Raw genomic sequence first — 26,461 nt, forward strand, 5'->3', positions numbered from 1 at the left:
GCGCTCCCGGCGCGCTCCCGCCACCCGCGCGCGCCGCTCCCGCCACTCGCTGCTCCGGCCGAGCGGAGGAGGCGGCTCCGATCCTGATCCCGATCCCGGTATCCCGCTCCGGATCCCGGTCCCGCAGCGGTGAGTGCCGGCAGGGCGGGAGGGGCCGGGCGGGGCGCTCGCCGCTGCATCCCCCGCGCCTTCCTGCCTTCCCTCCTTCCTTCCCTCCTTCCCTCCTTCCCTCCCTCGGCGGCGGCGCGACCCCCGCCCCATCCCGCGGGGCCCCCCCGCTCCCCGCTCCAGCTGTTGCTCTCCCCCCCCCGCCCCACGGCGCTTCCCAACTTCTCCCGTCCCGAGGCGGGGCCGCGGGGGCACCGGGCGGGTCAGCGGGACCGGAGCCCTGCCCGGGGCTCCCTCACCCGGCGGCTCCTGCCCCCCGTGACGGGCAGCGGGCTGGGTCAGCCCTGGGGAGCGCCCCGGGGTGTGCGGGCAGCGCCCGGGGATGGATGCGGGATGGATGATGGAGTGACAGCGTTAATGGATAACGGGAGCGGCGGGAAGGGAGGGAGGGGAGAGAGAGCTCTCGGAGGGACATCTGCAGCCCCTTTCCGAGTGTGGCTGAATTTCGGATCCTTGCGGGTTTGTCGTGGTTAAGAGTGTGTCCTGCAGGTTTGTGCAGCGCGGTGCTGGTGCTGCTGCTGGAGGTGTGATTCCAGCTGGGGTCCAGGGGAATTTGGAGTCTGTGACAGGAGAGGGTTGTTTCTAACCTAGTCATTATAGAGCTGATAAAATCAAGTTTTAATTGCATTATAATTTCCTTCCATGTAATTCGAGAATTACCTGCAACTTAATTTTTTGTTACTTTTTTTATCTGGTGTCATATCTCACTTGGTAAAAAATACAGTAAGTTTCTTCACAGACCCCAAAGGAATCAAGAGACTGTGTGTTACTGAGGCTTTTGAAGTTTGTTTTTTTTTTTTCTTTATCTGTTCCATAGCATCAGCATCCTGGATTCAGATGTCAGCAACAGTGTGACAGCTGTCATACTGCTGTGGTAGTGGAGTCTTAATAATGTTTAAAATCTATCATTCTGAGTTTCTGGTAACATTAAATGGAAATACAAGTGTACATTAGCATTAACATTAGTGTGTTAATCCTCAAACCATTAAAACATTCCCTAGATTGATATGATAATCTGCATTCTTCATTATTACTCTTTCTAGGGGTGAAAATTGCAAAGTCTCTTTTGCTCAAATTCTCTCCCTCCTGATTGAAACAGAATCTTTTTTTCTTTGTGCTCTGACTGCTTGGACTTAAAATACAGCTTTTAGTTAATCAGCACTTTCTGTTGTAGGTTGTGGCAGATTCGGGTGTTGGACAGTAAATAGCCTGAGATTACTGTTGTCAAGGTTGGAACACGGATTCAAACTTAAAAGGCTCTCCCTGACAAATATCTTTGTTCAGCAAGGTGTGTTGTTTTGCAGAATGTCTCTTTGGTTCTGTGAACAGCAAAACCTTAAACCACATGAATAAGGTACTGCTGTTAAATGAAGCTGGATTGTCTCTTGCCTGGCATACAGAGAGAGTTCTATTGTTGAAACAGAAGCTTTGAGTAGGAGAGAAGATAGATTTTTATCCCAGTCAGACTGTCAGATTCGTTATTGCATATATTAGCTGTCTGAGAGCAGGGGCTGTGGAAAGAAGTGATCCCAGGATCTGTTTTAAAATATCCCTGTCAAGAGGCACCACAATTACATGAAAGTCAGGAATGAATTTGATCCCATCTGTTATACAACTTCCATTTGTCATCAGGTGCTCTAGATTTTCTTCCTTGTTTGCAGTTTAGCTGGGGCCACCTGAGGGGACAGATTATAGGAGAGTTTGTCTTCTGAAAGTCTCTGCCTCTTCCTGTGAAACCTTCCCTGCCCTGGCTCTGGAAACCTGGTGTCAGCCAGTTCTCTTCTTGCATACAAAACTATTCTGTCCCTTTATCTGGGTTTTATGTTAGTCTTTATCTCTTGATAAAGAGAAAAAAAGGAATCAATTTTCAAGTGTCTATCAGCAGTTATATATATTTGCAAAAGAATTAATTGTTAAATTATTGAATGCACTAGTTTAAAGGCACTTACGGGGGCACCTTAAGGTGTCTGTCACCAGACCTCTAACAGGGCTTACTAAGTATTTGGAATTAATACTGTAAACAGACAGAAGGACAGGGAATATTTTTATTGCAGACTACTGAATTATTGAGTAATACAGCAACAGAAATTGTCTCTGTCATTTGGAAAAGCATATGTAGGGGCCACTTTGGAATTTCTGCAGCTGCTTTGGCATGGTAAACATAAATGTAGAATTTTTTTTTCCCCTCTTGCTTGTGTATCTTGGAGAATACAGACACACAAACAGCCTGCAGTCCCCTTTTTCTTGTTCTTGCCTGCCAGCTAGGGGCATAGCTGGAACCAAGGCATATCTTGATGCAGGCAAAATTAAAGCTTGTATGCAAGGAGTTGGATTTGTTTTTTAAACTGGTTTGTGTGTGGCTGTTGTAGTTCATTTGGTTGGTGGTTTTTAGGAAATGATGGCACTAATGTAAGTCAAGGTTGTCACCTTTGCCTGTCCTACCTAAAGGCTTGTTCTCTTTAATTATACCAAGAGTTTCTGTCATTGATTTAGATGGGCATAAGTTGAGAAAATGGGTATAAGTTGAGAAGAATGACTCCTGTTCATTAAGGTAATGTTAACTACCCTGAAGTACATTACAAATCAATTTCATGAAACACATCCATCGTAAAAATGTTTGAAAATACATCTTCAAAGCTGAAATATTTTGAGTGTTGTCAAATTGCATCTCATGGATTATCAGCTGTCAAGCAAATGTGCTATAGGCAAGGCATGCAGCTCATGTGAATGTATGTGCTGAATCCACACAAGGCTTGAATGTCAGTGCCAACCCCTGTGCTTGGAGAGTCATCCTGGTAGTCATTTTGGTCCAGCTGAGTCCTTCCACACTGTCCACATGTCTTCAGAGGTGATGAGAGAAGGGGATATGGAGGCAGCTTTGCCTGGATTGGAAAGAGTTAAGCACTGGGGACCCTCAAGCATTGGCACTGCTTAGCTGTGGCACCTGAAATACATGTATGTATGAATTAGGCTGGGTAAGAATTACTTCAAATCATTTTCCAGCTGTTAATGTTGGCCACTTGTATGTACCATTTGATGTCTTCCCTACTCCCATTTGTTTGTGTATATCAAGAACACTTTTAAGTAAATGGATGGTCCTCTTGCATGCCTTTTAAATTTTCCTTTATATTAATCTATGGCCATATAAACTTAGGAGCATCAGCATTTTCTTCCTTGTGATCGTGGAAAATTTAACACCTCTACCCAGTGTAGAGAAATCTGCATTTCTCTTCATGTTTACAAAAACAGGGGCTTATTTGATTGCCTTTAATTTCAGGATCTCTTGTAAAATCACCTCAGTTTCCCCCCATCTGTGATTCAGGAATGTTCTCTCGAGTGCCACAAGTTGGCTGCTGCAGCTGGCAGAGTGTTTCCAACTGTCTAGAATTTGCTGAGGGTAATGGGCTCTTACATAGGCACTGTTTTACATTTGCAGTTCCAGTGCCTGCTGGGGATACATGTATTGCAATCACATAAACAGCAGAGCTTAACAGAAACCAACAACAAACAATGAGCAGTTTTAGAATTGACTAGGTAAAGCTGAAAGTGTTTTTTAGCTGCAGCACTTTCTCCTGTGTTCCCCATCCCCTGTGGTTTTAATTGCATTCTGCTTTTTAGAAATGGTATTTTGTCCTCTCTGTCACGTGGAAGCCTGATGTACAGAGAACACCTTCACTGGGGAAACAGTGAAACAGTTACAGGCAAAGCATAACTGAAAATGATGTATTCTTTGGCTTTTCACTCATGATCGTTTGAATTTCGGGTTAGTTGTTAGACAGTCATGGTTGTGAGGTAAGGACTGACCCTATCCTGCTCAGTCTGTTTATTTGGTTTTTGAACTCAGATCTGTTGTTACAACCTTTGTTGTCTGGTTGTGCTGCCCTCTTCATTTACTGTTGCTATTGAATATGGTGTTATTGATGAAATGTTTAATAGCTTATTTCTGGTTAACTCTGACAATGTCAATGCTGTCTATGTAAATGATTTGTAAAAGTGTTTTTGCTTCCAGACTTATTATCTTTGAATGTTCTTTAGGATTGCTTTTTCAGCACGTAGAAAGAGAATTTTTATGATTCCAATACCTAGACAAGTATTGACTAATTTGTGTGTCTTGGGAAAGGCTTTTGTTTGCCTTCTTTGCACTAACCTAAAGTTCTGATGATGCATTTGGGGAATGGTCTCTGGCTGACCAAATCTGCCTTTTTTTTTTTTCTCTACTACATGAAATCATTGTGGGACTGCAGGAAAAAATTGGGGACTAAACATCTGTGAAACAAAAAGATTGTACATAAGGACAATCTTCAAGTGTATAAAACTAGTTCTCTGTAATGATGTTTGTATGGGAGGAGATATTTTTATTCTTTTACTCCAGTGAAAATGCTGTATGGTTTGTGGTCTTGATTACTAAGTGTTGGACTGATTCTCTGGCTTGTATCTACAGCACTTGGGATTCCCAGGTGGTCCCTGTGCAAACAGTGTGACTGGGGCTGGGACAGCTTAGCTTGTGAGATTTGACTGCATTCACTTTGGTGTGGCTGCAGCTACAAAAATAGCATGCCTTGCAAAACAGGCCTTCTGTCTGCCACCCACACCAAAACCTAAAGCTTGATCCTGTAGGCAGTTAATACGTTTATCTTGGAAGCTGATTCCATCAGCAAATGCTTTACCTGAAATTGGTGTCCACCAGGCAAAAAAAACCCCCACCTGATATTGGTAATCACTTTATATATAAGAAAGTACAGCAGAACACTGTCCTAGATACATTTTTAAAAGCACTTTTTTACTTCAGACTACAGGGCTTAAATGTTCCCTGGTAGCAGGAGGCAGTTCTGTGAGCAAATTCTGTTTAACTGGCGTAGTTCAAAAGACTCTTCAATTCAGCCATGAGGCAATTCTGCTTCTCCTTCAGTACTAGATGATTAAATTAAATGGAGTGTTAGCGTGAGTAACTTTTTCTGGTGTACTACACAAGGTAATAGATGAGTTCCTGGGAGCCCTAGTTGTAAATTAGGTGACTGGAAAGCCCCGTTTCTGTGTCTAGTGGCTGTAGCAGTTGAAGAACTTCAAAAGTTAGGTCTAATTGCATATTCTCCCAGTCAGGTGTGGCACTGGATCATGGCTCATTCTCCTTTTTATTACAGCAGTCTTGAGGGTAACATCCTCATGGAAACAGATTTCTTGCCTTTTTGTGTTGCACAACAAAGGTGTTTATTTCAGCCTCTGATGTACAAATCAGTTTGACCCTCTACTGAATTAAAAAAGAAACAAAAAACTAAAAAAAAGAGTTTTCTGAATTCTAGCACTGTTATTCTGGAAAAAGAAAGCTGTAAGAATTAATAAGAAATACATTCATAGTAGGGTTGTTTTTGTTGTTTTGGGTTTTTTTTGGGGGGGAGAGAGGTTTGTTGTTTCAACAAAACCTTCCTGTTTAGTGTCCTTGAAAGTGATAATTCTTAGGCAAAGTGCATTCTGGGCATGAAAAGGCAGTTCATTTCTTGTTGTATTTGCACCTTTTATGTGCTGAGACATACAGTTACTTGAAACTGTTCCCTTCAGAGGTGGAAGTGAAATAAGTAACCACTGGACTTCATGAGGCTTCATTTCAAAGATAAAATTGCTGACCTTTTCTATAAATGAAGATCATACAGACAAGAGGGAGCATTGTGTAAGGATTGCTTATGGAAGCAGTTAATTGATTCAGAGTTTAGATTTCCTGGTTCTGTGTGAGGAGATGTGGATTTGTCAGCTGAACAGGCAATTGAATCGTAATGATGGTTTTGAAATTTTTTGCTATGGCTGCTTTGCTTGTTCTCATGTATAACTGACTAAAGTCATGTTCTCCTAAGCACTAAAATAGGAAATGCTTTGTCTGTTCTTACCTTTGCATCTCCGAGTTGAAAACTGAATTAATTTCTTTGCAGGAGTAATAGCATAACCTAGTTGATATCTCTGACCTTGAAGTTTTGAGGACAATCCTGCAAGAACTTTCAACTAGTATGACAAAGCCCAAGCTGTTTTCTTATCTCGTCTGAAGTTTATGGGTTCAGCTGTGTCCAAAGTTTTTGTGGGGAAACCATTATTCTGTGACTCTGACTTCTAAATAAACGTGGGGTAGAATTGTGTCCCAGTAGAAAACTCCCTGTAGGTGTGACTGGCAGTAGAATCTAGTAAATGGCAGTGTAAGAGACTATTGATGAAGACCTAGTATTTTGAGTGTGACATAATATTGATGTTAATATCATGTCAGGTTTTCAAAGGAATTTCAGTCAAATTACTTCAGTAACTGCCAAAAGTGGAGCTTGGGAACAGATGTTGTAATGGGAGTCTTAAAATTTGACAGCTCTTCAAATAACTCGTGTGTCTGTGCTTTAGAGCAGAGTGTTTTTGCAGGGCTGATGCCTCTCACTTTGCTTTTCTCCCTGTCCCTAGTCCAGAAAGGGCCTCTGTTTTACCCCATTATCATCCTATGAAAACTCATGCTCTAATAAACATGTATCCAAGCAGGCAGCATGGAAGAAGAAATGGGTTTGGATGGAGAGGACAGCTGAGGTGAGGAGAGATGGCAAATTAACTAGGAGGAGGAGCAACTTGCTTTGAGTTGAAAGCAGGGAAGAATTAATTAGAATGTGGGACTGATTTAGGCCCAGGTTAATGATAAACTCTCAGAGAGGTTGGATTGTGAGCTCTTTGGCTGTGTGGGAAGTATTGGTCAGTACTGGGGGAGTGTGCAGGAATGATGCTGCTTCTCACCCAGCATCCTGGGGACATCAAGGAAAATGAGGACTTGCTGGACAAAGAAAATACATGAGAGAGCTGGTGGGCAGGGAAAGGCAGACAGGAGTAGTTACGGTTTAAGCAGGGATTTTGTAAAGAAGGCAGATAGGTCTCTTGGACAAGGAACTTGCGATGGTAAAAGTCGAGTTAGAAAATCTGTGTAAGGGAAGGGACTACAGTGGAATAAACACTTTCAACCATTGCCATTAGTAGCCAATGTGTAGCCAGCTACCATTTCAGCTTAATATGTATCTCTGAGTGGTAAAAATTGATGTTGTGAGCAAGTGGTTCTGATTCTGGTCATGAGCTGTGTAACTATGAGGATGAATTGTCTGGGCTCTTCTCCTGGTTAAGAATTTGCACTGTTTGGCTGTGTAGCAGTGCTCAAAAGTCCAGAAGTTGCAGAAAGCAAGCAGCCGTGAATACATAATTGTAGGACATTTATTCCATTATGCCTTGCTTCATCCTCCCCCCAAGTGTCTGGTGCTATTTCCATAAACAGTATGTCTTCATAGGTTTATACTGCGCCATGCTCTTGCTAGATTGCTCCAGAGAAGCAGTTAATTTCCTCACAGATAGTCTGGTCCTGCTTTCTGTAAAGTTATTTATTATCAGAATGGTCTAGTGAGATGAGGAAGTAGTTCTCTTCCTATTTTACACGAGGAGCGAAGGCACGGAGAAGTTCAGTTAGTTTTGCGTGGTTAGAAATTACTGTAACCTGACTCTTTTTAGACTGCTTTACATGTTGCAGCCACATCCCCATAGAACCTGCTACTTTTCTCTCACTGTGATTCCCTTTTAATGATAAATTCTAACCTCATGCTTATTTCTTGTTTGTAGTCTTCTTTGGGCATGTAGGTGCCCCAATCGAACAGGAGGATGAGGCAGTGGCTCTGCAGCATGGGCATGGCCATTTAAAAAGGCAAAGTTGTTTCTAGTTTCTTCTTTTGTAACTCTGTCACTTGCTCAGAGAAATGAGGAAGTGTTAATTCCGGGCTTGTGTGACTCTGGGGTACTTGTACTCTCTGGTGTTAGGAGCTCCTTTAAGCATTTGATATTGATGTATTCCTATCTGTACTGCATTCACACAGCTTTAGGGCCAAACTGACACATGTTGTAAAAAGACACCTACTTGGTGTTTTAAGTGTTATGGAGAAGCTGAAGTGGTGTTGCAGCCTTATTAACAGAATTGTGGGCAATGAATTCCTTTCTCAGCTTTATGGTGAGGGAAGGAAGGATGAGCTGGTTTTTCTTTTTCAGGTGGGAGTCTCTCACAGTTGTCCATATTGCTCAGCTTATCTGTTTAATTTGACAGTTCTGTCCTTCTGTCACCACTGCACCCATAAGTTCTTTCTGGTTTGGAGCTCTTACGGCTTCTTGAGTTTCTCTATAGGAATGAAACTGTATGAACCAAGGTAAAAAGTATAAAGCTGCTGTTTCATCTCTCAGGAGAAGCAGTGATAAAAAAACCTTTAGCTACTACCCTCTTGGGTTTTTTGATGGTGTCTGTGTGTTTTTTAATTTTTTAAAATTTATTTTTATTTTGAATCATGCTCATCAGTTTTTCTTAGACACATCTTTTTTAAAGAGAAATTCTGTGAATTAAGTTTATTATGGTTAGAAAATTATACTGGCTTTTTTAAAAAAAGAAAGGAGAAACTGTTTATTCCTGGGTAATGAAGAGACCAGTAGCCTCTGCACAAAGAGCTGTGGTGTTCTGCCTTTTCTTACAAGACCTACTATGTTGGCTTATGTTCAGTTAATATTTGGCTGACCAGCTTTTCAGCCTGGAGGACAAGAAATATTTCTGCTATAGAATAAATTTGGTGGAAACTTTCTCTCTCATAAAAGTGTGGCATTCATTGGTACCAAATCTCTCTTCATTATTAAGTTAGAGAAGGGAATGATCATGGGAGTGCTTTTGATCTCAAGAGTCAGTCTGGGTTTCTCAGAAGCACAGCTGGCTTCTTACGTGATATTGGGAATGTGGCAAAGATTGGTGCTCAAACTTGAGGTGCTTTCATGTGGAAGAGGACACATAAACAAAGATTTTAAACAATTAGAACCTCAGGTGCTGTTTCTGGCCTTACGTAGGCTTTTTGTGTGTTTAGTTATGTGATCTGTCAGCTCTTCCCACCTTTATCTCTGTGGGTGGATTTATTCAGTTTAAGTCTCTTCAGTTCAAGTAAGAATTGTAGTGACACTTTATACAAGAACACGAACTGCAACATGCTGAAGCATAGCTACATGTGGGTGAGTCAGGAGAGAGCTGGAGTAGCAGCACTAAAAAGAAAAGGAAGTACAGTCATGATAAAACTTTGTTTAAAAAGGGGAAAAAAGCAACCAACCTAATAATAATAAAAAAAATACTTAATCAAAAGCTGTCTGCCTCCAGAGGATGGAATGCAGTAAAGTGATATAGATTGTATCTTGGTGACTCTCTGTGTGTAGAGATTTTTATGTGTGTGTAAATCTGTAATGCCACACGTGCAGCCATGTGCTTGGCATGTCTGCACACTGTGCAGGTAGTCAGCTGGGTTGTGTCTCAAGGCACTACTCCAGCAGAGCAGTTTATATCCAAAGCAAATTTGAGCTGATGTAGAACTCACATGTACCAATATTTTAGTTACTGGTCCAAATACTTCAGTGACTTTAAGCTCCTGTTTTGATATACAAGTGATGCAGCCTTTGCTTATGTTCCATCTGCTGAGGGCAGGTCCTCCCTGCCAGGGGCCAGGCATGCACACACTCCCTCATCAGGGCACTCTGTGTTGCTGACAGTTGTCAGGAAACAAAAAATGCTGTGTACAGTAAAGTTTGATTTCTCACAATGTGTTGATTTTACAACACTGCCAGAATGGTTCAGTACTGCATAATTTTGTGTTTTTGGTATATGTGCCATAGCTTCAGTGAAGGAACTAAAAATCACTTACTAAGATCCCGTAATTTGTGTTTATCCACAGTTGCATAGCTTTACTTCCTCAGAGAACATGCCATCTTTGGTCTTAGTATTTTAGCATGTTAAAAAAAAAAGTTGTAAGTCAAACACTTTCTTTAAAATGAAAAGCACAATTGTTGTGCTGTGGTCTATTTCCTGGTTCTGAATCAGTGTTTGGAAAAAAAAAATATTTACTTGGCAAAATGTTGTTCTCTGCAAAAGGATTGGTGTTTTGGTTTTGTCATGTGTTGTAAATGAGCACAAATTTCATTTCACTGTTCAAGATATTACTTCATAACTTAATTATAAGAAAAATAGGCTATATTATGTTGGTACTTCAGCGTATCTCTTTTCAAGGACAGTGTTCTAGCTTATGCTACTACTTTTTGGAAGTCCAGAGACAGAAAAAAATTGAAGACAGTGAGTGAAAGCCTTGTTAGATATGTCTGAGCAGTCATCATAGGGCTTTATAAATGTCCTAATTCTTTGAAGCGCTTGTGTGTAGTTTTTTGCTTGATTTAAAACTGGTTTATTCAAGGTATTCTTTTTTCCCCTTGCCTTAGGCAGTCCCAGAGTATGAATTTCTACACTTCATCTGCTGCCCTTCACTGAAGAAAGGCACCTCTTAAAAAGTATTTTCTCTCTTATCAGGTGGTTATTGTGTGTAACATCATCTCTGCCTTACTGCTGTCAGCTGTGCTCTGCCTCAGAAATTGCTGAGGCTGCTGTTGCAGGAAATGTGGAGGCTGTGTCCTGCCTGCAGTGCTGTAATAGAAGTAACTAGAAGGTGGGGTTCATGCTCTTGTTTTGTGTCTGCTCAGATCGTTTCACTCTCACTGTCTCTCTGTCCTTCCTTATCTTTTATTTAGCACTTATGTAAAAGGCTCTTCTTGCTTGTACTTCAGGAAATATCTGACATAAATAGCATTCTTTGTGTTTTCTTTTGCTCTTACCACCCGTTGCTGTGCTTCATGCTTCCCCTGAATGCTCCTACACCAGAAAGTTTAGAGTAACTAAAAAGAGCTACTAGTAGAGTCTAATTGAGTAGTACAGTAGGTCTGATTGTTTTCCTACTGCTTCTTTCATTTAGCATCACGATTATTTGTAATCATCTCTGCAACGCTGCGGCCAGAACTGCCTGAAAAGGAAGTTGTTTGAATTTTGTGTTTGAACTTTCCTTTTTTTTCACAGAATCATAGAATGGTTTGGGTTGGAAGGGAGCTGAAAGATCACCAAGTGCCAAGCCTTCTGCTCCTGATGGAGAATCTGTTTATCAGTTCTGAATGCAGGGCCAGGCAGGCCAGGAGTGCAGAGAGGTTCTCTTTGAACTGTGTTTTGGAATTGGGGATGGCTTGTTGAATAAGACATGGCTTCCTTTCTTTCTTTTTTTTTCTTTCTTCCTTTTTGCTGCTTCTCAGAGTTTCTCAGTACTTGTAATTGGGGCAGACTGTAGTAGTCTGGTTTCCATTTCTGACAAATACTCCTTTTGGGTCTGGGTGAGGTTTACAGTGCAGAAGCACTTTTCTTCTTTGTGAGGAGCCATGAGACACTACTCTTTTCCAAAGCAGTGCTTCTAGAAAAAAAAAAAAACTTTTGCAGTGAAACTGATCTTCAAGGTCAATACTTCAAATTTTTTGAGTATCATTTGAAAAGAACTAAATTCAGTATCTACTGCCTGAGATTTTACAATGAAATACATTTATGCATTTCTTAGTTATATGGCAGTAATTCTGAAAATCTGTCTTGGCTTTTGTCATTTTTCTTGAAAAAGTTTGAAAAAGGTAGTATCTTTTTCTTAGGCAGGTGGAGTCAATATCCTCCCCCCTCCAAATTTTGTAGGTTTCTTACAAAAGGAAGTCTGTAGAGGAAGTTTGTCTCTGCACAGTAACTGTGTCCTCAGCCTGGAAACTTTGTGATTAGTTCCTCCTTTGCCTATAGTACCTGTGCCAAGTAGTGACTCTCTGTACCTTATGAAGTGGGACTGATTTAATCTTTAAATAGAAATAGTATGGTCATGTTTTTTAAACATGCTGCATTGTTTTTTTAATGGCTAGCTACACTTCAAATAAATTAGTTTGGAGAACACTTGTGAAAGTCCAGCCTCAGAACTATCCCATCTTAATGAGACTTGAACCTCTTACTATTGACTTATATGTATTTTATCTCACTTGTGTTTATAGAAATCTGCAGCACATATAAAGATTGAAACAGTAATATCAGTACTTTTGACTTACACAGAACAGAAAGGATGGAAATGTGTTATCTAGTCTATTTGCCTGGTAATAGGGGATTAGTTCTATCTGCTTATCATATTTATAAGAAAATTATTATATTTGCATTTGTCTCATGGCCCAGCTTGTATATCGTGTATAATACATCAATATAAAATACATATTTAAACACATGATATTCAAATACTTTTTTCAGAATTCAATAGATGGAGTATGCAACAGAAACAGCTGTACCAGTTGATCTGAGATATTATTTAATTTTTTTTGTTTGGTTGCGTGGTTTGTTTTTTTTGTTGTTGTTGTTTTGTTTTTTTGTTGGGTTTTTTTTTGGATTTTTTTTTTTTTTTTTTTGTGAGTGAAATGCTCTAATCCCAGTTGCTTAATTGTTGTGGTCATACAGGTGTGCAGGGTAGGTGATTTGAAAAGGTTCATCTATTTCAGTGTGATGAAATGAACTGAAGTTGTCTATTGCATAAATAGAAGTAGTCATCTAAAGCTTGGACTTACTGAAGTTCACAGTTGTGCTTGCCCCAGCCTGTGTGCTGGTTGGGCTGCACAAAACAGGCTTGTGAAACTGGTCCAGACTTCAAACAAACAACTTGTGGGCTTGTAGTAGTTTTAACCAGTGAACCTACCCATGTTAGCCCAATGATATTGCTGTTGGTAGAACAGAGGAAGTAAGGCAAAAACTGTTTCATCTCTGGCAGTCACGGCTTAAAATATTTTATTTAAAGTGGTGGAGAGACCAAAGGAAATAAATACAGATCTTAATTTTATACTTTTGAACTCGCTGTGTAAAAAGGCTTTGTCTTTATAGTTAGTTGAATGAACTGTCTGCTTGCTCCCATGTGAGGGTGGTTGGGTTTGGGTTTATTTTTTTTAATGCAGTAAATAGAGTAATTTGTATTCCAAATGAGGAATTTGTGTACATTATTCACTCATAAATGTTAACGCCTTTCATTTATCTTGGAAATCCTTTGACAAAGTTGTCTGGCTGTTAAGAGCATCAGGTTTTGCTTCTAACAGGAAAAAAAGGTGTGCAGTTCTCTTGTCACAGCAGAAGATGAGCCAAAGAATTGAACTGTGGCTTCCCCTGAATGCAAGGCTTTTCTGTTAAAGGAGGGTTATTTTTGTGTGTGAGTTTTTTTGCTTGGGCTTTTCTTTTTTTTTTTTTTTTTTTTTTTTTTTTTTTTTTTTTTTTTTTTTTTTTTTGCTTCTACCATGGTTTTTTAACTTTCTAAAAGGAGACCGAAGGATATGACTCAACCTTACAGAAGGAAGGAAATATGAAATGACGGCTGCTCCCCTGTTCTGAACTCACAGCAGCCCTTAGCAGAGGGCTCTGTGTGGTGCTAAATAAGTGCAGAACTGCTGTACTGTTCATGACAGGCAGGGAGAGCACAGCAGTGTCAGTGTTCTGGCTTTATGGAGAAAAGAGACTGCATGTAATGACACCTTGTGTGTCACTACAACAAGAGTAACCTACCCCCTCATTTAAATAATTTCAGTCCAAAGAAGTATGAAATCCTATTCTTCCTTCCCCGTGTTTTTAAGTTGTGGGAACAAAATGCTCTGTATCCTTGCTGTTGTGAGAGGAGAGTTTGAGGTGGTGGATTCAGGTTTGGTGTGCAAACAGGACAAGTGTGGATAGGAGGATGATAATACTAGTGGTTCTCCATTTTTATAGATACTTTAATCATTTTGTCACTTCAGAAGCCTGAATATGATTATTCCTGTCATCTGTTGTTCCAAAGTAAATTTATATTCAATACAAATTTAGAAACAATAGTGACAATCATAAATATTAAACTTCTTGGTTTATGGTAGTTTTCTTTGTCTAAAAATAGTATGCTAGCTAAGAAACAGAAGATGTCTTTATTTCACTTTTTCTAGTGTAGTCCATAGTCCCAGGAGAGTTACCTCCTTCATGGCACTTCTGAAACTGGTTTTGTTTTCCCCTGACTGGGGGACGGACAACACAGTAAAGTTTTATAATAAGTAAAAAACCAAGAAAAAAACCCAAAGACCCTCCAAAAAGTCAGCACAAGTGACAGCTGGTGGTACCTCTGAGCCAGAGAAGAGACTTGCACAACCATAGAAAGAGTTTCTCCCAGCAGCTGAGACAAGTGGCAATTCCCAGTACTTTGGTAATAGGAAGAAAAGTTTGGGAGAGGACTGAGACCTGGCTGATGGCTGATCCAGGACTTCTGCACTATATACTTGCTCTTGATCTGTTGTGCTGCAGTTTGAGCTGCAGGGTAAGTGAAAAAGGAGAGACCTTCAGGGAAGTAGAGATTGAAGGAGAATGGGTGGCAGAAGATGGACTTTGTTAAAGCTGCGACCTTGTGGGCTCAGTGTTGGATTAATGATCTGTTCAGGTGCCATTTAAAAGAGTACAATCATCCAGGGCTTTAGGAATAGACGGAAAAAATTCCTTGTAGCCTCTGTAGATCAACCTTGTTCTAATAAAGGTTCAAATGTACCAAACAAATACCATTACTGCCTTTTTCTGTTTGTTTGCAGAGATAAGAGTCTGCATGGGTGTCAGTAAATGGTTGACCTAGTTTCCTGGCTACAAGCTAACATATATGTCTGCTTTTTGTAAAAGCTGGTAACAGACCAAGCTAATGTGTGAGGTGATTGGAAGTCTTAGAATGCAAATGTAGTTTACTAAACTGAATACCTGAGACCTTGATTTTAGGGAAATTGAAAGGCAATGTGGTAAAGGTATAATAAATGAATGATACAGCACAGGCTGACAGAATCAGGAACTTTTCTTCACAGCACTGGAAGTTGGCACCCAGTTATCAGGCAATATCTGTAAAATAAATCAGGCTCTTTTTTCCCCCTCCCCTCACACAGTACCTAACTGGGCTGTGGCACTTGCTGTCATTATTGGTTGGAGATGCAGAAGATGCTCATATCAAATTTGCAGGAGTAACCTGTAGTTCAGGCAGTCTCTGCATTACCTCTATGGTGGTCCCAAGGATATTTCCCTAAATACCTGCTGTTGGACTTGGTGAGCCCTTGGTGTGAATCGTTTTGGCTGTTTATACATTGCAAAAAACACCCATTTGCATATAATACATGTGAGTGTACTGGGTAATAGCCTGTGCACAGTGTCAAGGTCCTTTAACCTTTTAAAGAGGAAATTCAGGGCTTTTCTTTGTTTTTGGATTTTGGCAAGTATGGAGACAAAGAAAGGATATTCCATGAAAAAGTCTTCTGTTACAGTGAGAATATTCAGCTTTAAGTAATGTTTGAGTTTATAACTTCTGTGAAAATAGGAGCATGTCTATACTTATTCTTGTATCAGTGCTGAAAAGTTAGTGTTTAAAGTATTTAAAGTTAGTGGTAGTGCTGGTTGTGATACTGATTGTGAGATTTTTTCAACACCAAAGAGTAGAGAGTGAGGGAAGCCAATCACCCTTTGTTATTAAAGGCCACTAGATACAAAATTCTGTGCCTTGAGAGCTGTGTCTGAAGTAGTCCTAAGTCAGGATGTCATGTCATTCCTGTGGTAGTCTTCTTTATAAAGGATGCTGAATAATTATTCATGTATCACTTCTCAGGGTGGAAGGTGATTTTCTGCTGATGTTGGCTCTAATCAAACCCTCCATCACCTATATACTGGCATCAGTCATCTTGTTTGCATTTCTGCACTGCAAATCCAAATTTTTGTGACTGGGTTAAGCTTCAATTGGAGAGTTGTTTTTTTTTTTTTTTTTTTTTTTTTTTTTTTTTTTTTTTTTTTTTTTTTTTTTTTGTTGTTGTTGTTGTTGTTTTTTTGTCTCTACTCTGTTCAGCAGGAGAAATAAGTTAACCTGCTGAATGGAAAAGAAACAACTTCTCCTTCTTTTGTTTGTGTGATACTAACTGTGCTATAACTGGGGGGAGAGAAAGGCAGGAAGAAAATACTTGTTGATTAACAACTGCTGTAATTTTCAAACAGGGCTGCACTTCCCCTGTTAGTCTTGTTTAGTATGGAATTGTACAATTCTGTATAAAGGTAGTGCTGTATTTATTGTGTGGTTACCTTCCCGTGCCAGTGGTGTTTTCTTTATTTTGTGAGAATACTATAAAAACGGAATTGTTGATACTGATCTGCACGAAACGGAACTTGATTGCTGCATGAAAGTGGGATTTTTCTGCTAGCAGATGTAGTTCAGGGGTTTTAGTTACAGTCATTCCTGTTTGTATTTAAAATATTGTGTAAACTGATTTTTTTTGTAGCTCTTTTGGTGGCTTTGCTTTTTTGCTGATGTTAATAGCCTACATGTAGTTCAGCATTCTACATGAAAAAATGAAGAGTAAAGGTGCAGCAAGAACTTAAGTAATGTAACACAACCAACTTCTCACTGTACCACAGCTTTCTACTTGTCCCCAGCCCTCCAAGCTCCACCTTATCTCTGTGAGTTTGATTCCCTCCACCCCAGTGCTGACTGAGGGAGCCCTGCACTTCCTGTGTGGTTTTGGAAAGGTGTTTTATGCTTCTCCCCCATTTTTCCAGCCTGCCAGGCTGGGTCAGTGACAAGGCTATCTCTACATGCCATCACATCTCCTGGGGTCCTGTCCTCATGGTATTGCATTGCTTGAGACTCAGGTCAGCGTGGGAAGTGTCAGGGATGCTGCAGTCAGCAGTGAGCAGCTCTGGGGAGTGACAGCCAGCCAGTTCTGGAATGGGAGATGCCAGTGCCAGTCCCATGGGGACCTTTCTTGGACCATCCTGGCTCACCAAGAAGCAATTCAGTACATCTCATCAGGCAGTGGAAGGTCTCCTGCTGGGTTCCCAATAGCTTCAATGTGGAGGGTAGCACTGTTTCTGAGGATGTTGCTGCCCAGAGCAGCGTGAGGTTCAGCAATTGACAAGTGCAGGGTCTGGAACCTGGGTCCAGGCAAGCCCTGGTATCAGTGCAGGTTGGGGCATAGAGGGGTTCAGAGCAGCCCTGAGGAGAAAGACATGGGGGTGTTGGTGGATGAGAAGCTCAACATGAGCCATCAATGTGCCTTTACATCCCAGAGCCAGGGATGGGCTGCATCCCCAACAGCAGGGCCAGCAGCTCAGGGGAGGTGGTTCTGCCCCTCTGCTGTGCTCTCACAAGACCTTACATGGGATAAATACTGTGTCTAGCTCAGGAGTCCTCAGCACTGCAAAGACATGGACCTGAGGGACTGAGTCCAGAAGAAGCCCAAAAAACAATCAGAGGGACAAAGCACTTTTTCTTTAAAGGCAGGTGGAAAGAGCTGGGGTCATTCAGCCTGGGGAAGAAAAGGCCCTGGGGAGATCCTAGAGCACGTTCCAGTACCCAGAGAGAACTTGTAAGACAGATGGGGCCAGACTTTCAACACGACCTGTTGCACTAGCAGAAGAGACAATGATTTTAAACTAAAAGAGGCCAGATTTAGACTAAGGAAGAAATGTCTTGCTATGAAAATAGTGAAACACCAGCACAGGTTGCCCAGGGAGGAGGTAAATGCCCCATCCCTGGTAGCATCCAGGTCTGAGCAAGCTGACTGAGTTGAAAAATGTTCCTGCCCATGGCAGGGTGTTGAACTAGATGCCCTTTAAAAGTCTGTTCTAACCCAAACCATTCTGATTCTGTGCTTCTTGGCAGGAAGTGATGCATTGGGAAAATCTGTTTTGAGATGTTTCTCTGATCTGGTGATGTGTGTTGATTTTGCATTATGCATTCATGGTTTGTGTTACTTGTTTCTGTCTTGTTCTTTTGAGTAGTTCAGAATCCGAAAAACGACTTAAACCAAGTTAATTTTTGGACTTGTGAATGTTTTCTACATTGTGTGGCTTTTGCCCTCCTATGCTATTAGGAAAGAAGGAGCAGTTGTATAAACACATAGTTAAATCTTCTCAACCAGGAGAATTGAAATAAACATTTTCCAGCTAAAAATGATGAACAGTTTGGCCTAATCTGAAGTCCATCAGAGGCAGTCAATAACGTGTTGTCAAGGAAAGCTAGAGTTTAACTCTTACTCAATATGCTTTATATATTCCCTGTGCTGCCAGGGAAAGTAGCCTGGGAAACTGTTGGCATATGTAGTGCTGGCAGTTATAGAATATCTTAAAGATACAAGATTTTGTTGATTTGCATTTCACGTTAAACATAAGTCCTACCAAGAAGTTAAGTAGGACATCCTTCCAGGATCAGATGTCTTTGAAACCAATGCTTTACTTCTGGTCCTTTCAGAAATCTGTTCCAAATGTCCCTTCACTGTAGCTGTTATTTAAGACCTTGTTTAACTAACCTGTTATCTCAAAGCAAATTTGAATTAAGTACTGGTCTCCCAGATAGTGCTGGCAGACTGACCTGTTTAAATAAAATTGGGAATCACAATCTTGGTAGTTGTCATATTCACAAAGAAACACAAACTCTAAACTGTGTCTTAGTATAAAACTGATATAAATTGTACATGTAACTGACACAAGAATTTGGCAGTATTTGTAAGTGATGTTTTTTCAATTTGCAAGATTTTTGATTGCTGAGTAGCAACTTTTTGTGCACGTGTGTAAAGATGGGCAGGAAATGATGGCTTGTCCCAGCTGCACAGCAGCACATTTTGCTGGCTACTGTTAAAGTAACTGGCGCAGTCCTGTAAAAGGTGTCTGGGGAAATAGAAAAAAAAAATCTACACATACCAGCAAATTCTTTTTACTGTTATCTGTGTTGTACAAGGAAAAAAGTGCTTTTTTCTTCTTTTTATCTCATTAAGCACTACTTGGTTAGACCTGACTTTAGGCATCTACATATAAAACTATCTCATGAGAATGGACTGTATTTTTCTTCCCATGATACAGCTTGAGGTGACGTTAAGTAGAAGGTCTAGGCTCAGCTGTATGAAAGATAGGGTGGAAGGTTAGAAAAAAAGAGAAGAGAAACTAAACTAAAACTCAACTGATAATAAATCTCTGCTGTGTAAACTCAGAAGATAAGGCAGTCTCACTACATAAGTGTTCATGGTGGCAGAGCTGAGTTTTCTGGGGAACTTCTGTGTACCTGACAATCTCTGTAGTGTTGCAGTCTTTAAAGAGTAAAGCCAATGGGAAAGAAACCTTGATTTATTCTTAGGAGCTGGGAGGAATTGTGTTGAATAAACATGAAAAGTAAAACTGAGATCTGTTTGAGGATGTAGCTGTAACATGCTGACTGACTGTCATGCTTTTTGTATCAAGGGCTGTGTGTGCTTGGGATTGGAGTTAGGCTGGAGCAGTGGTGTGAATGGCAATGCCTTGGGAATTAAAGATGGTTGATGAAAGTTGCAGTTTAATCTGTAAACAAGAAAGTTGAGATTGTTTTTAATGGTTAGGTGGTGGAAAGGTGTAAGTGTATACAGATATTAAGTCCTGCAAGTACTTGACAGGCAGAACTCCTCTGTTGTAACACAGACATTGATGGAATTTTGACTTTGGTGAAAAGACAGGCTGCTACATAACCCATAACTGCAGCTGCTTTCTTGGAACCACTTACAGCATTTACAGCATGGCTTTAACTGTGTTCCTGGCATGACAGCCTTCCCCCCTTCTGATTTGTTGTTTTGTTTTTTTTAAATTTCCTTCCTTCTCAGAGCTAACCTTTCTGTGCTGTACAGCAATAAAAGATGTGTCTTCCTGTCTCCCCTGAGAGATAATGGGGGCTGGTGATGAAGTGGTTAATATTGCCTCCTACCACTACCTCTGTCCAGTAGTTCCTTCTAAGCTTAAATAAATTTGTAGGAGTTCTGTTCAGCGTTTATAGTTCATTTTGTTCATTTTCAATTTCAGCAGTTTTAAATCTCAAAACCTTCTGTCTCAAGGCTTTTCCTCTGACAGTATCAGGCTCGTAAAGAAGTAGCAATAATTCTTACTAATCCAATTTCAATAAACAGTTGTCAGTGACAAGTTACTTGTGGGGACCTGAATGGATTATGTCTGTAAATTCCAGCATCCTTCCTGTTTTTAGATGTTTTTCAAGGAAAGAAAAAACTGGTAATTCAGGCCAGTTAATCTTATTTTTGTTGTGAGGAGAAATGGGCATTTTCAGGTCTGATGACAGAACAGATCTTTAAGGTAGGAGCCACTTACTCTCTTGCAGATACCTTTTATAGTATATCCTTCCATCAAAGTTGTGAAGGCAAGTGCTTTAAATAAAAGTTTGTAGATAAGTTTAATCCTGTGATCTTTGTCGCAAGCAATCTTCATTGTCAGATTCAGGAGTAACATGAGATTGATTGCCCTGATGCCTGCCTTTGAATTCTGTACAGTTGTGCCTTTTTAATATTAGTTTTATGTGTGCTTTAGAATTCAATGGATACTCCCTTCACCTACGAGGAGGTATTGAATTTACCCTTTTTCTTTGCCTATTCATATAAGTAGTACAAAATTGCCTTCACAGTTTGTATGCTATCTCCTCACTGAAAGCATCCAGGAATGGCATTCCTTGATTTCTATCTCTCTTCTACCATGGAAAAGAACAAACTGCTAAGATTTCTTTGCCAATTAAGAATACTCTTCTGCATTTCTTTGTGATTATAGCTATCTAGAGACAGTGTAAATTAAAGAAACTTTAAAAGTAGAAGTGCATTAATCTAGACTGACTGAACAGATACTGGAACTTGCTTAACTTCCCCTTTTAGTCAAGTAACAGTGGTAGGCTGAGACCCTGCCTGCTCTTAACTGTGATGCAGCACAGCTGTATAAATTATTGTTTGGAGTAGTTCTGAGCTACGAGATTTATAAGGACAAGGCTGGTAACTGCAAATACTTCTTCATTTTCCCCTCAGGTAAGTGCAAAGTTTATTCATATTTGAATAATTTGCCCAGGGACTCGCTTCCGTATACAGAGATTTCTCCCAGGCTTGTACTGTTTGGCCTGGTTTCTTCTCCTCAAATAGTTGTAGGAAATCTTTTTTGTCTTCTTAACTAAGTTGTGGATCTGGAGTTGCTTGCTCTTTGCCTTCAGAAATGGGGGGAAAAAATTATGTACATGGACAGGTTTTGGTTTCTCTAACTTTGAATAGTGTCTATTTTAGCCTCTGAGTATCAATTCTATAAATAGGGAAAAGTAGACTTGGTTAGAACTTTTGAAAGCAGAAGCAAAGTCTTAAGGGTCAGAATTTCAGAAGTGCTCATTTTCTATTAAAATATCGAGCTAGGCATTTTTTAAAAAGTAAACAGGCCAAAAGTAATTTTTTTATTCTTCAGAACACTAAGGAGGAGGCTTAGGAAAGCTATGAATTTGCATGTTGGGAATGGTGTTTATGGTGTTGACTTTAAACTGTGTTGCAACACTTGAGTGCTTTACTGGTTTGAATGTGGCTGATAACAATGATTGCACACCAGAGGAGCCTGTCCAGGGTATGGCAGATTCAAAGTCATGAACAGTCACGCAGATAACAGAATGTATTAAGACATTGTTAATACTCCAGCTTTTAAAAGATTTTGTAGCTAAGAAAACTTGTGTGGCGCTCTGATTTCTGATGAAAGGTAGCAACAGATTCAGGTTAAAACACTGAACTGTTATGTTGCTCTCTGTAGAGCATGTTTCTATGTGTAAACTCTTGAAGGGTGCTGATGTGGCTGAGTTTAATTTAGAGCGGTTTTTATGAAAAGATATTTTTTTTTTTTTGGGTTCTTTGCCTCACTTCCCTGTTGTAAATATCTAAAGCAGTGTAAGATGTGAAATGTATATCCTGTATTTAAGTGCTTTATTTACTTACTAGGAATTGTAATGGAACTTAGACAGTCATAAAATTGATAGTATGAAATATTAGTTTAATTTAAACCAGAAATTCTAGAGCTGTTATTCTTTTGTGGGTGCAAGACAGCAACTTTGTGGGAACCCAGGGTGCAGTGACTATTGTGAAGCAGCATTTTGAAGGGTAGAATGGATCAGGTATAGGCATCTGTGGGCTGTTTTTTGTCTCTTTTTCTGTCCCTCTCCTTCCTTTTTTATCCTTATCTGTTCTTAAGTACTCTTCTTTTCACCTTGTGTATCTTTTGAACTTCCATGTCACTGTGTGCGTGACTTAATTCTCCTGGAGTTTGTGTGCTGGGACTTGATCCTGTTTGCCATTCTCCTGCTCTTGCAGTCTCAGAGGAAGTGAAGTGTTCTGCCTTTGGGCTGGCACAGTTAGGGCTTATTATGACAAAAAGTAGGAAGAGCTGCAGTGGGAAGGAGGTTGAGAATCACTGCCTTCAAGCAGTAGCTTTTATTGTCTAGTAGAAAAGTTATAGCTCTGTTTTCTGAAATAAATCTGCTTCAATGGCTTGGCACTACCCCAATGTACCTTTTTGTAACAGTGATCCTTGACATAAGTGAGTGCTGAAACAGCTCTTTCCCATTCCAGGCAGAGGGCTCAGTGGAAGAAACTAAAAGTCTGTAAAATACTGTTTGATAACTCCTTGTGATAATCAGAACTTTGGTAATGTGTGCAAGAGTTTAAAGTAAGGAAGACATTATTTCCTCAGAGTTTAATTTCGTACCATATGTTGCTCTTGTGATGCCGTGGCACATTGGGCACCAGAAAGTGCCTCAAATATTGGGTTTCTCAGTGAATTAGTTCTTGTTATTGTTGTATTCTGGTCTTAACAGCATGTGACACCTTTTAGGGCAAGGTCTGTGTGCCTGAAGTTACAGGTGTTGTACCTACTTTTGTAGTATGTTTTATTTGCTGGTTTCATAGTGGGAAGAGGAGGAGTAGCTGCTTGTGCCCTCTGCTATCTGTTAGGAGTGTGACACAGAACCAGAGTTAGAGATGCCACCTTTCTGAACTGTCCTTGTTTGCTTGCCTGGTTCTTGAGAATGTGTTTCATGGTCTTATGAACTGCTTAATAACTTCTCTGTTGTGTTGTTAAGTGTGGTGTTCATGATCACGGAGGACAGTCTGGCTGACCAGCAAAACAAAAAGCTGGTTTTACTTTACCCAGGTATGGTTCATTCTTCACTAGTTCTATAGACTTGTTGCAGGCTCTTGTTGTATGAGAGATTGGAATTTGTGGATCCTGTTAATGGTCTGAACACAAATTTCTTTTGGTCGAAGGCTTCTTCCATGGGAGCAGCTTTTTCTATGAATTTGACTTAAATACATCTACTAAAATGCAAATTGTACATTTACACTCATTTTTCATCTTAGAAAATTGTCCCAATGTAGGTTCAGTGTTGTTTTTTTAAGAAGTGTGTTCCAGCTACAGGGCATCTTATGGCATTCCTCTCTGATAATCCAGCAGTAGCCAGTGTTGAAGTTGGTTGATCTGGATGAAACTTTATTTTTTTCCCCTCGAGCACATTGTTTGACATGTGCATCTTTTAATTATTTTTATTTGTTATCTTGGTGAAAGGATAATTTGATCAGCAGTTTGGAACACTAGAATGAATTTACTATTCTTAGTAGGTTAATAAAATATTTTTTTGAACTGTAACATGCATATTGAAGTGAAGTTACTGTTTATGTCCAGGATTAGACTGGACTGTCTAAAAAGATTAGTTAACTTCTTACTGTCTGTAGGGCCTTAACTTAAAGGCTTAAGAAGCTCAAGTTTTCGGCAGTAAAACAGTAACTTCCATTATTTTTCAGGCTGATGGATGAGAGTTTAACAGGAATATCTTTGCTGGATAGGAATGCAGTATCTGATTTTTGGAATCTGTACTGCTTCAGCAACTTCTGTCTGTGATGTGATGTAGTGCAGAGATTTTGGAGGTATTTTGTATTTGTGCTTCTTGCGGAGTATCCTCACTGCCTGCCTGGAGAGTCCCTAAACAGCCTCTTCTGTGCTTATGCCTTGATCTATTGCTGCCCTTAGCAGCTCTTGCTGTAGCAGAATTCGAAGACAGCACACCTGGCTAAAGTCCTTCTCTTCTGAGTGTTGAATGTTTGGCCTCATCACGAAGAAAGATAAGATAAGGAACTGAGGTATGGCAGTGTTAATTACCTGGAAGCAAATAGGAAGTTGTAGTAAAAACAGGGATCAAATGGATGTTTCCCTAGTTACTGCAGCGCTGGAGTGAGTTTCTGTAGTTGAATGACTCCTCATAAAACATGTTTAGAAGATAGAAGCAAGGTTTGTAATAGGATACAGGACTCCTTTAGTTTCTCTGCAGTGATACATTAACTGAAAGTACATTCAAGTGAAACCTTTTCATACTTTCAGATCTGGAATATCTTAGTCATTGTTGGTGGCTTTCTTTTTAATACTGTTTTTGCTGATCCTTGTATTTTTAAGAAAATAACAATTTGCACAAAAATGAGATGAAGGTGAACATCAATTTCTAGATTAGAACGATAAGACAATAAATAAGTTAATATTTGTCTTGTTACTAAATCTTTGAAAACCAGTTTAATTTTTATTGAAAGACAAACTACTGGAAGCCTGTTGATCACCCAAAGGGGTTTTATACTACCCTTTGTGAGTGAGCTTTCTGTGGTGCTTATGACAATACCATTAGGCAGAAGAAATTTTCTAGTTCAGCCACAGTGACAGGCATATCTTTATTAACAAGATTTATCGTTGTGTAAGTCGTCTTACTTCCTCTGTCTTGTTTTTGTCACATTCCAGTATTCAGAGATTGCTGGAAAATGTCTGTTGTTGGAAAGCTCCTACTATAGGAGATCTCTGCTATAAGAACACCCATAAATCATCCAGTTCTTTGGCAGTGTCTTTGCCACATGAGATGTCCCTGATAAATTGTGTAAGTTCATGGATGGCAATACAAATAATTCCATAGTAGGTAATGTTTTTTTTAGCCCATGCTGGGCACGGTGACCCTCAAACTAAACACTGTGAAAGTTAACTAGCTTTACTTACTCTGAGACTCCTGAGAGAGATGTGGAAGCTTTCTGTAGTTGCACTGAGTGAGGTCAACAAGGCTCAGTCAGTCCTGTTAGAGCAGATGATACAACCTTTCTGAGTGCTCCTAATTGTATATGTGTGTGTAGCCTTCTTGTGTCAGTTGCCAGACACATCCATGGTGTGCAATTAATCTGTGGATCCGTGCTGAATCCAACACACTCTTCAGGCACTGAATCATAGTCCATGAACAGGTGAGTTCTGCAGCACCACGGATGGATCCAGCTCCTTGCTGGAAGTTACACATGGATGCTGCTTCCATTTGTACCTGTGGCCAAGCAGGAGCTTGCTGCTGGGCTTCTGCTGCACAATTCCTGTCTCTCTGAGGAGCTCAGGAGCCTCTGCCTGTCATTTGGTTGAACACACAGAGTATGTGGCACTGCCCATGCTCTGGTTGCATGGTGTGGTGAAGGGCCCTCTGGGTTTCTCATGGAGGAGCAGCCTAAAGCACGCTCTGCCTGTAGAGCAACTCTCTCATCACGTGGTTTGATGGAGTCCCTGATCTAAATTTGGAGGTTGCAGAAGCCAGGCACCTTAATTTCAAGTCTGGTTACACATACTATACAATTTATACCTGGTTTTCAATGATGCTCTTCAAGTTGGTGGTCCTAGGACTTTTTTTAGGATGCTGGAAGTACTGGTGATACTCTTGTTGAATGTGCTGGCAATCTGTCTGAAATTAGTGATAATTGGATGAAGGGAAGCTGCTACCTGGGCATGTCTGTTTTGGAGTTTTACTGAAATGCAGCAACTTTGTGTATACCAGAGTTATGCTGGCCATGATTCCACAGTTTTGTGCAATACAGTTCCTTTTCTTCATGCGTGTAATTAAGTTGAGTTTTGTGGCTATATTTCTTCATGGAAAGTGGTTCTTCAGAATCTGTTAGTCTTAAGTAAGTCTTTCGAGCCTCAGAACAGCAAAAAAGCTTTGTACTGTGACACATCTCTAAATAGAAAATTTGTTATTTTTTTTTTTTAATTTGACTTCTGTTCCAGGGTAAAGTTTGATTTCAAAAGCATGAACTTAACTGCCTTACTGCTTGTGTGAGTATTTGAACATTGGAGTTCGGTTTTGTTTTTTTTTTTTTTTTGCTTAAGCAGAAAAAATGTAAGACTTGTTCTTAAATGCTTCCTTTGTTACTCCAAATACATGGTATGCTCCTGTTTTGACTGAGGTTGTAACTTGCACATTAAATGTAGGAAAAATGCCTCTGGAAATGATGGCATCTACAAGTACCCTTTGAACAAAGATCTTGTGCTCTCTCAGTACAGACTTAAATGAGAGGATGTGGGAGTGTAAGAATGGCTTGAAAATTCATCAGATTTCCTGTGCAGAAAGAGGAGTCCAGTTGCCTTTAATGTCTTGGTAGTGAGAAGCGGATGTAAGAGCTGAGAGTCAGCAGACAACCTTTTGAGGGTGAGACTTTTTACTCAAGGTCTCAAACATAAGCTTTGCAGTATTTTTTTTTTCTTTTCTTTTCTTTTTTTTTTTTTTTTTAACAAATATTGGATCCT

The 26,461-nt window shown here is 40.1% G+C and overlaps 1 protein-coding gene across 5 annotated transcripts in view; it reads left to right on the forward strand.

The window, feature by feature from the left end:
* CYRIB (CYFIP related Rac1 interactor B) overlaps window positions 1–26,461 on the forward strand; it is a 96,857-nt gene that overhangs the window by 21,042 nt on the left and 49,354 nt on the right. For 4 of the 5 annotated variants that reach the window (XM_083865973.1, XM_083865974.1, XM_083865971.1 and 1 more), the window contains exon 1: window positions 15–129. The exons of the other annotated variant lie outside the window; for it this stretch is intronic. The gene's annotated coding sequence lies outside the window, so the exon portion shown is untranslated. Of the gene's footprint in view, window positions 1–14; window positions 130–26,461 lie in introns of those variants that run through there. 5 annotated transcript variants of the gene reach the window in all.

This window comes from Zosterops lateralis, assembly GCF_965231275.1.
Source record: "Zosterops lateralis genome assembly, chromosome: 1".
NCBI lineage: Eukaryota > Metazoa > Chordata > Aves > Passeriformes > Zosteropidae > Zosterops > Zosterops lateralis.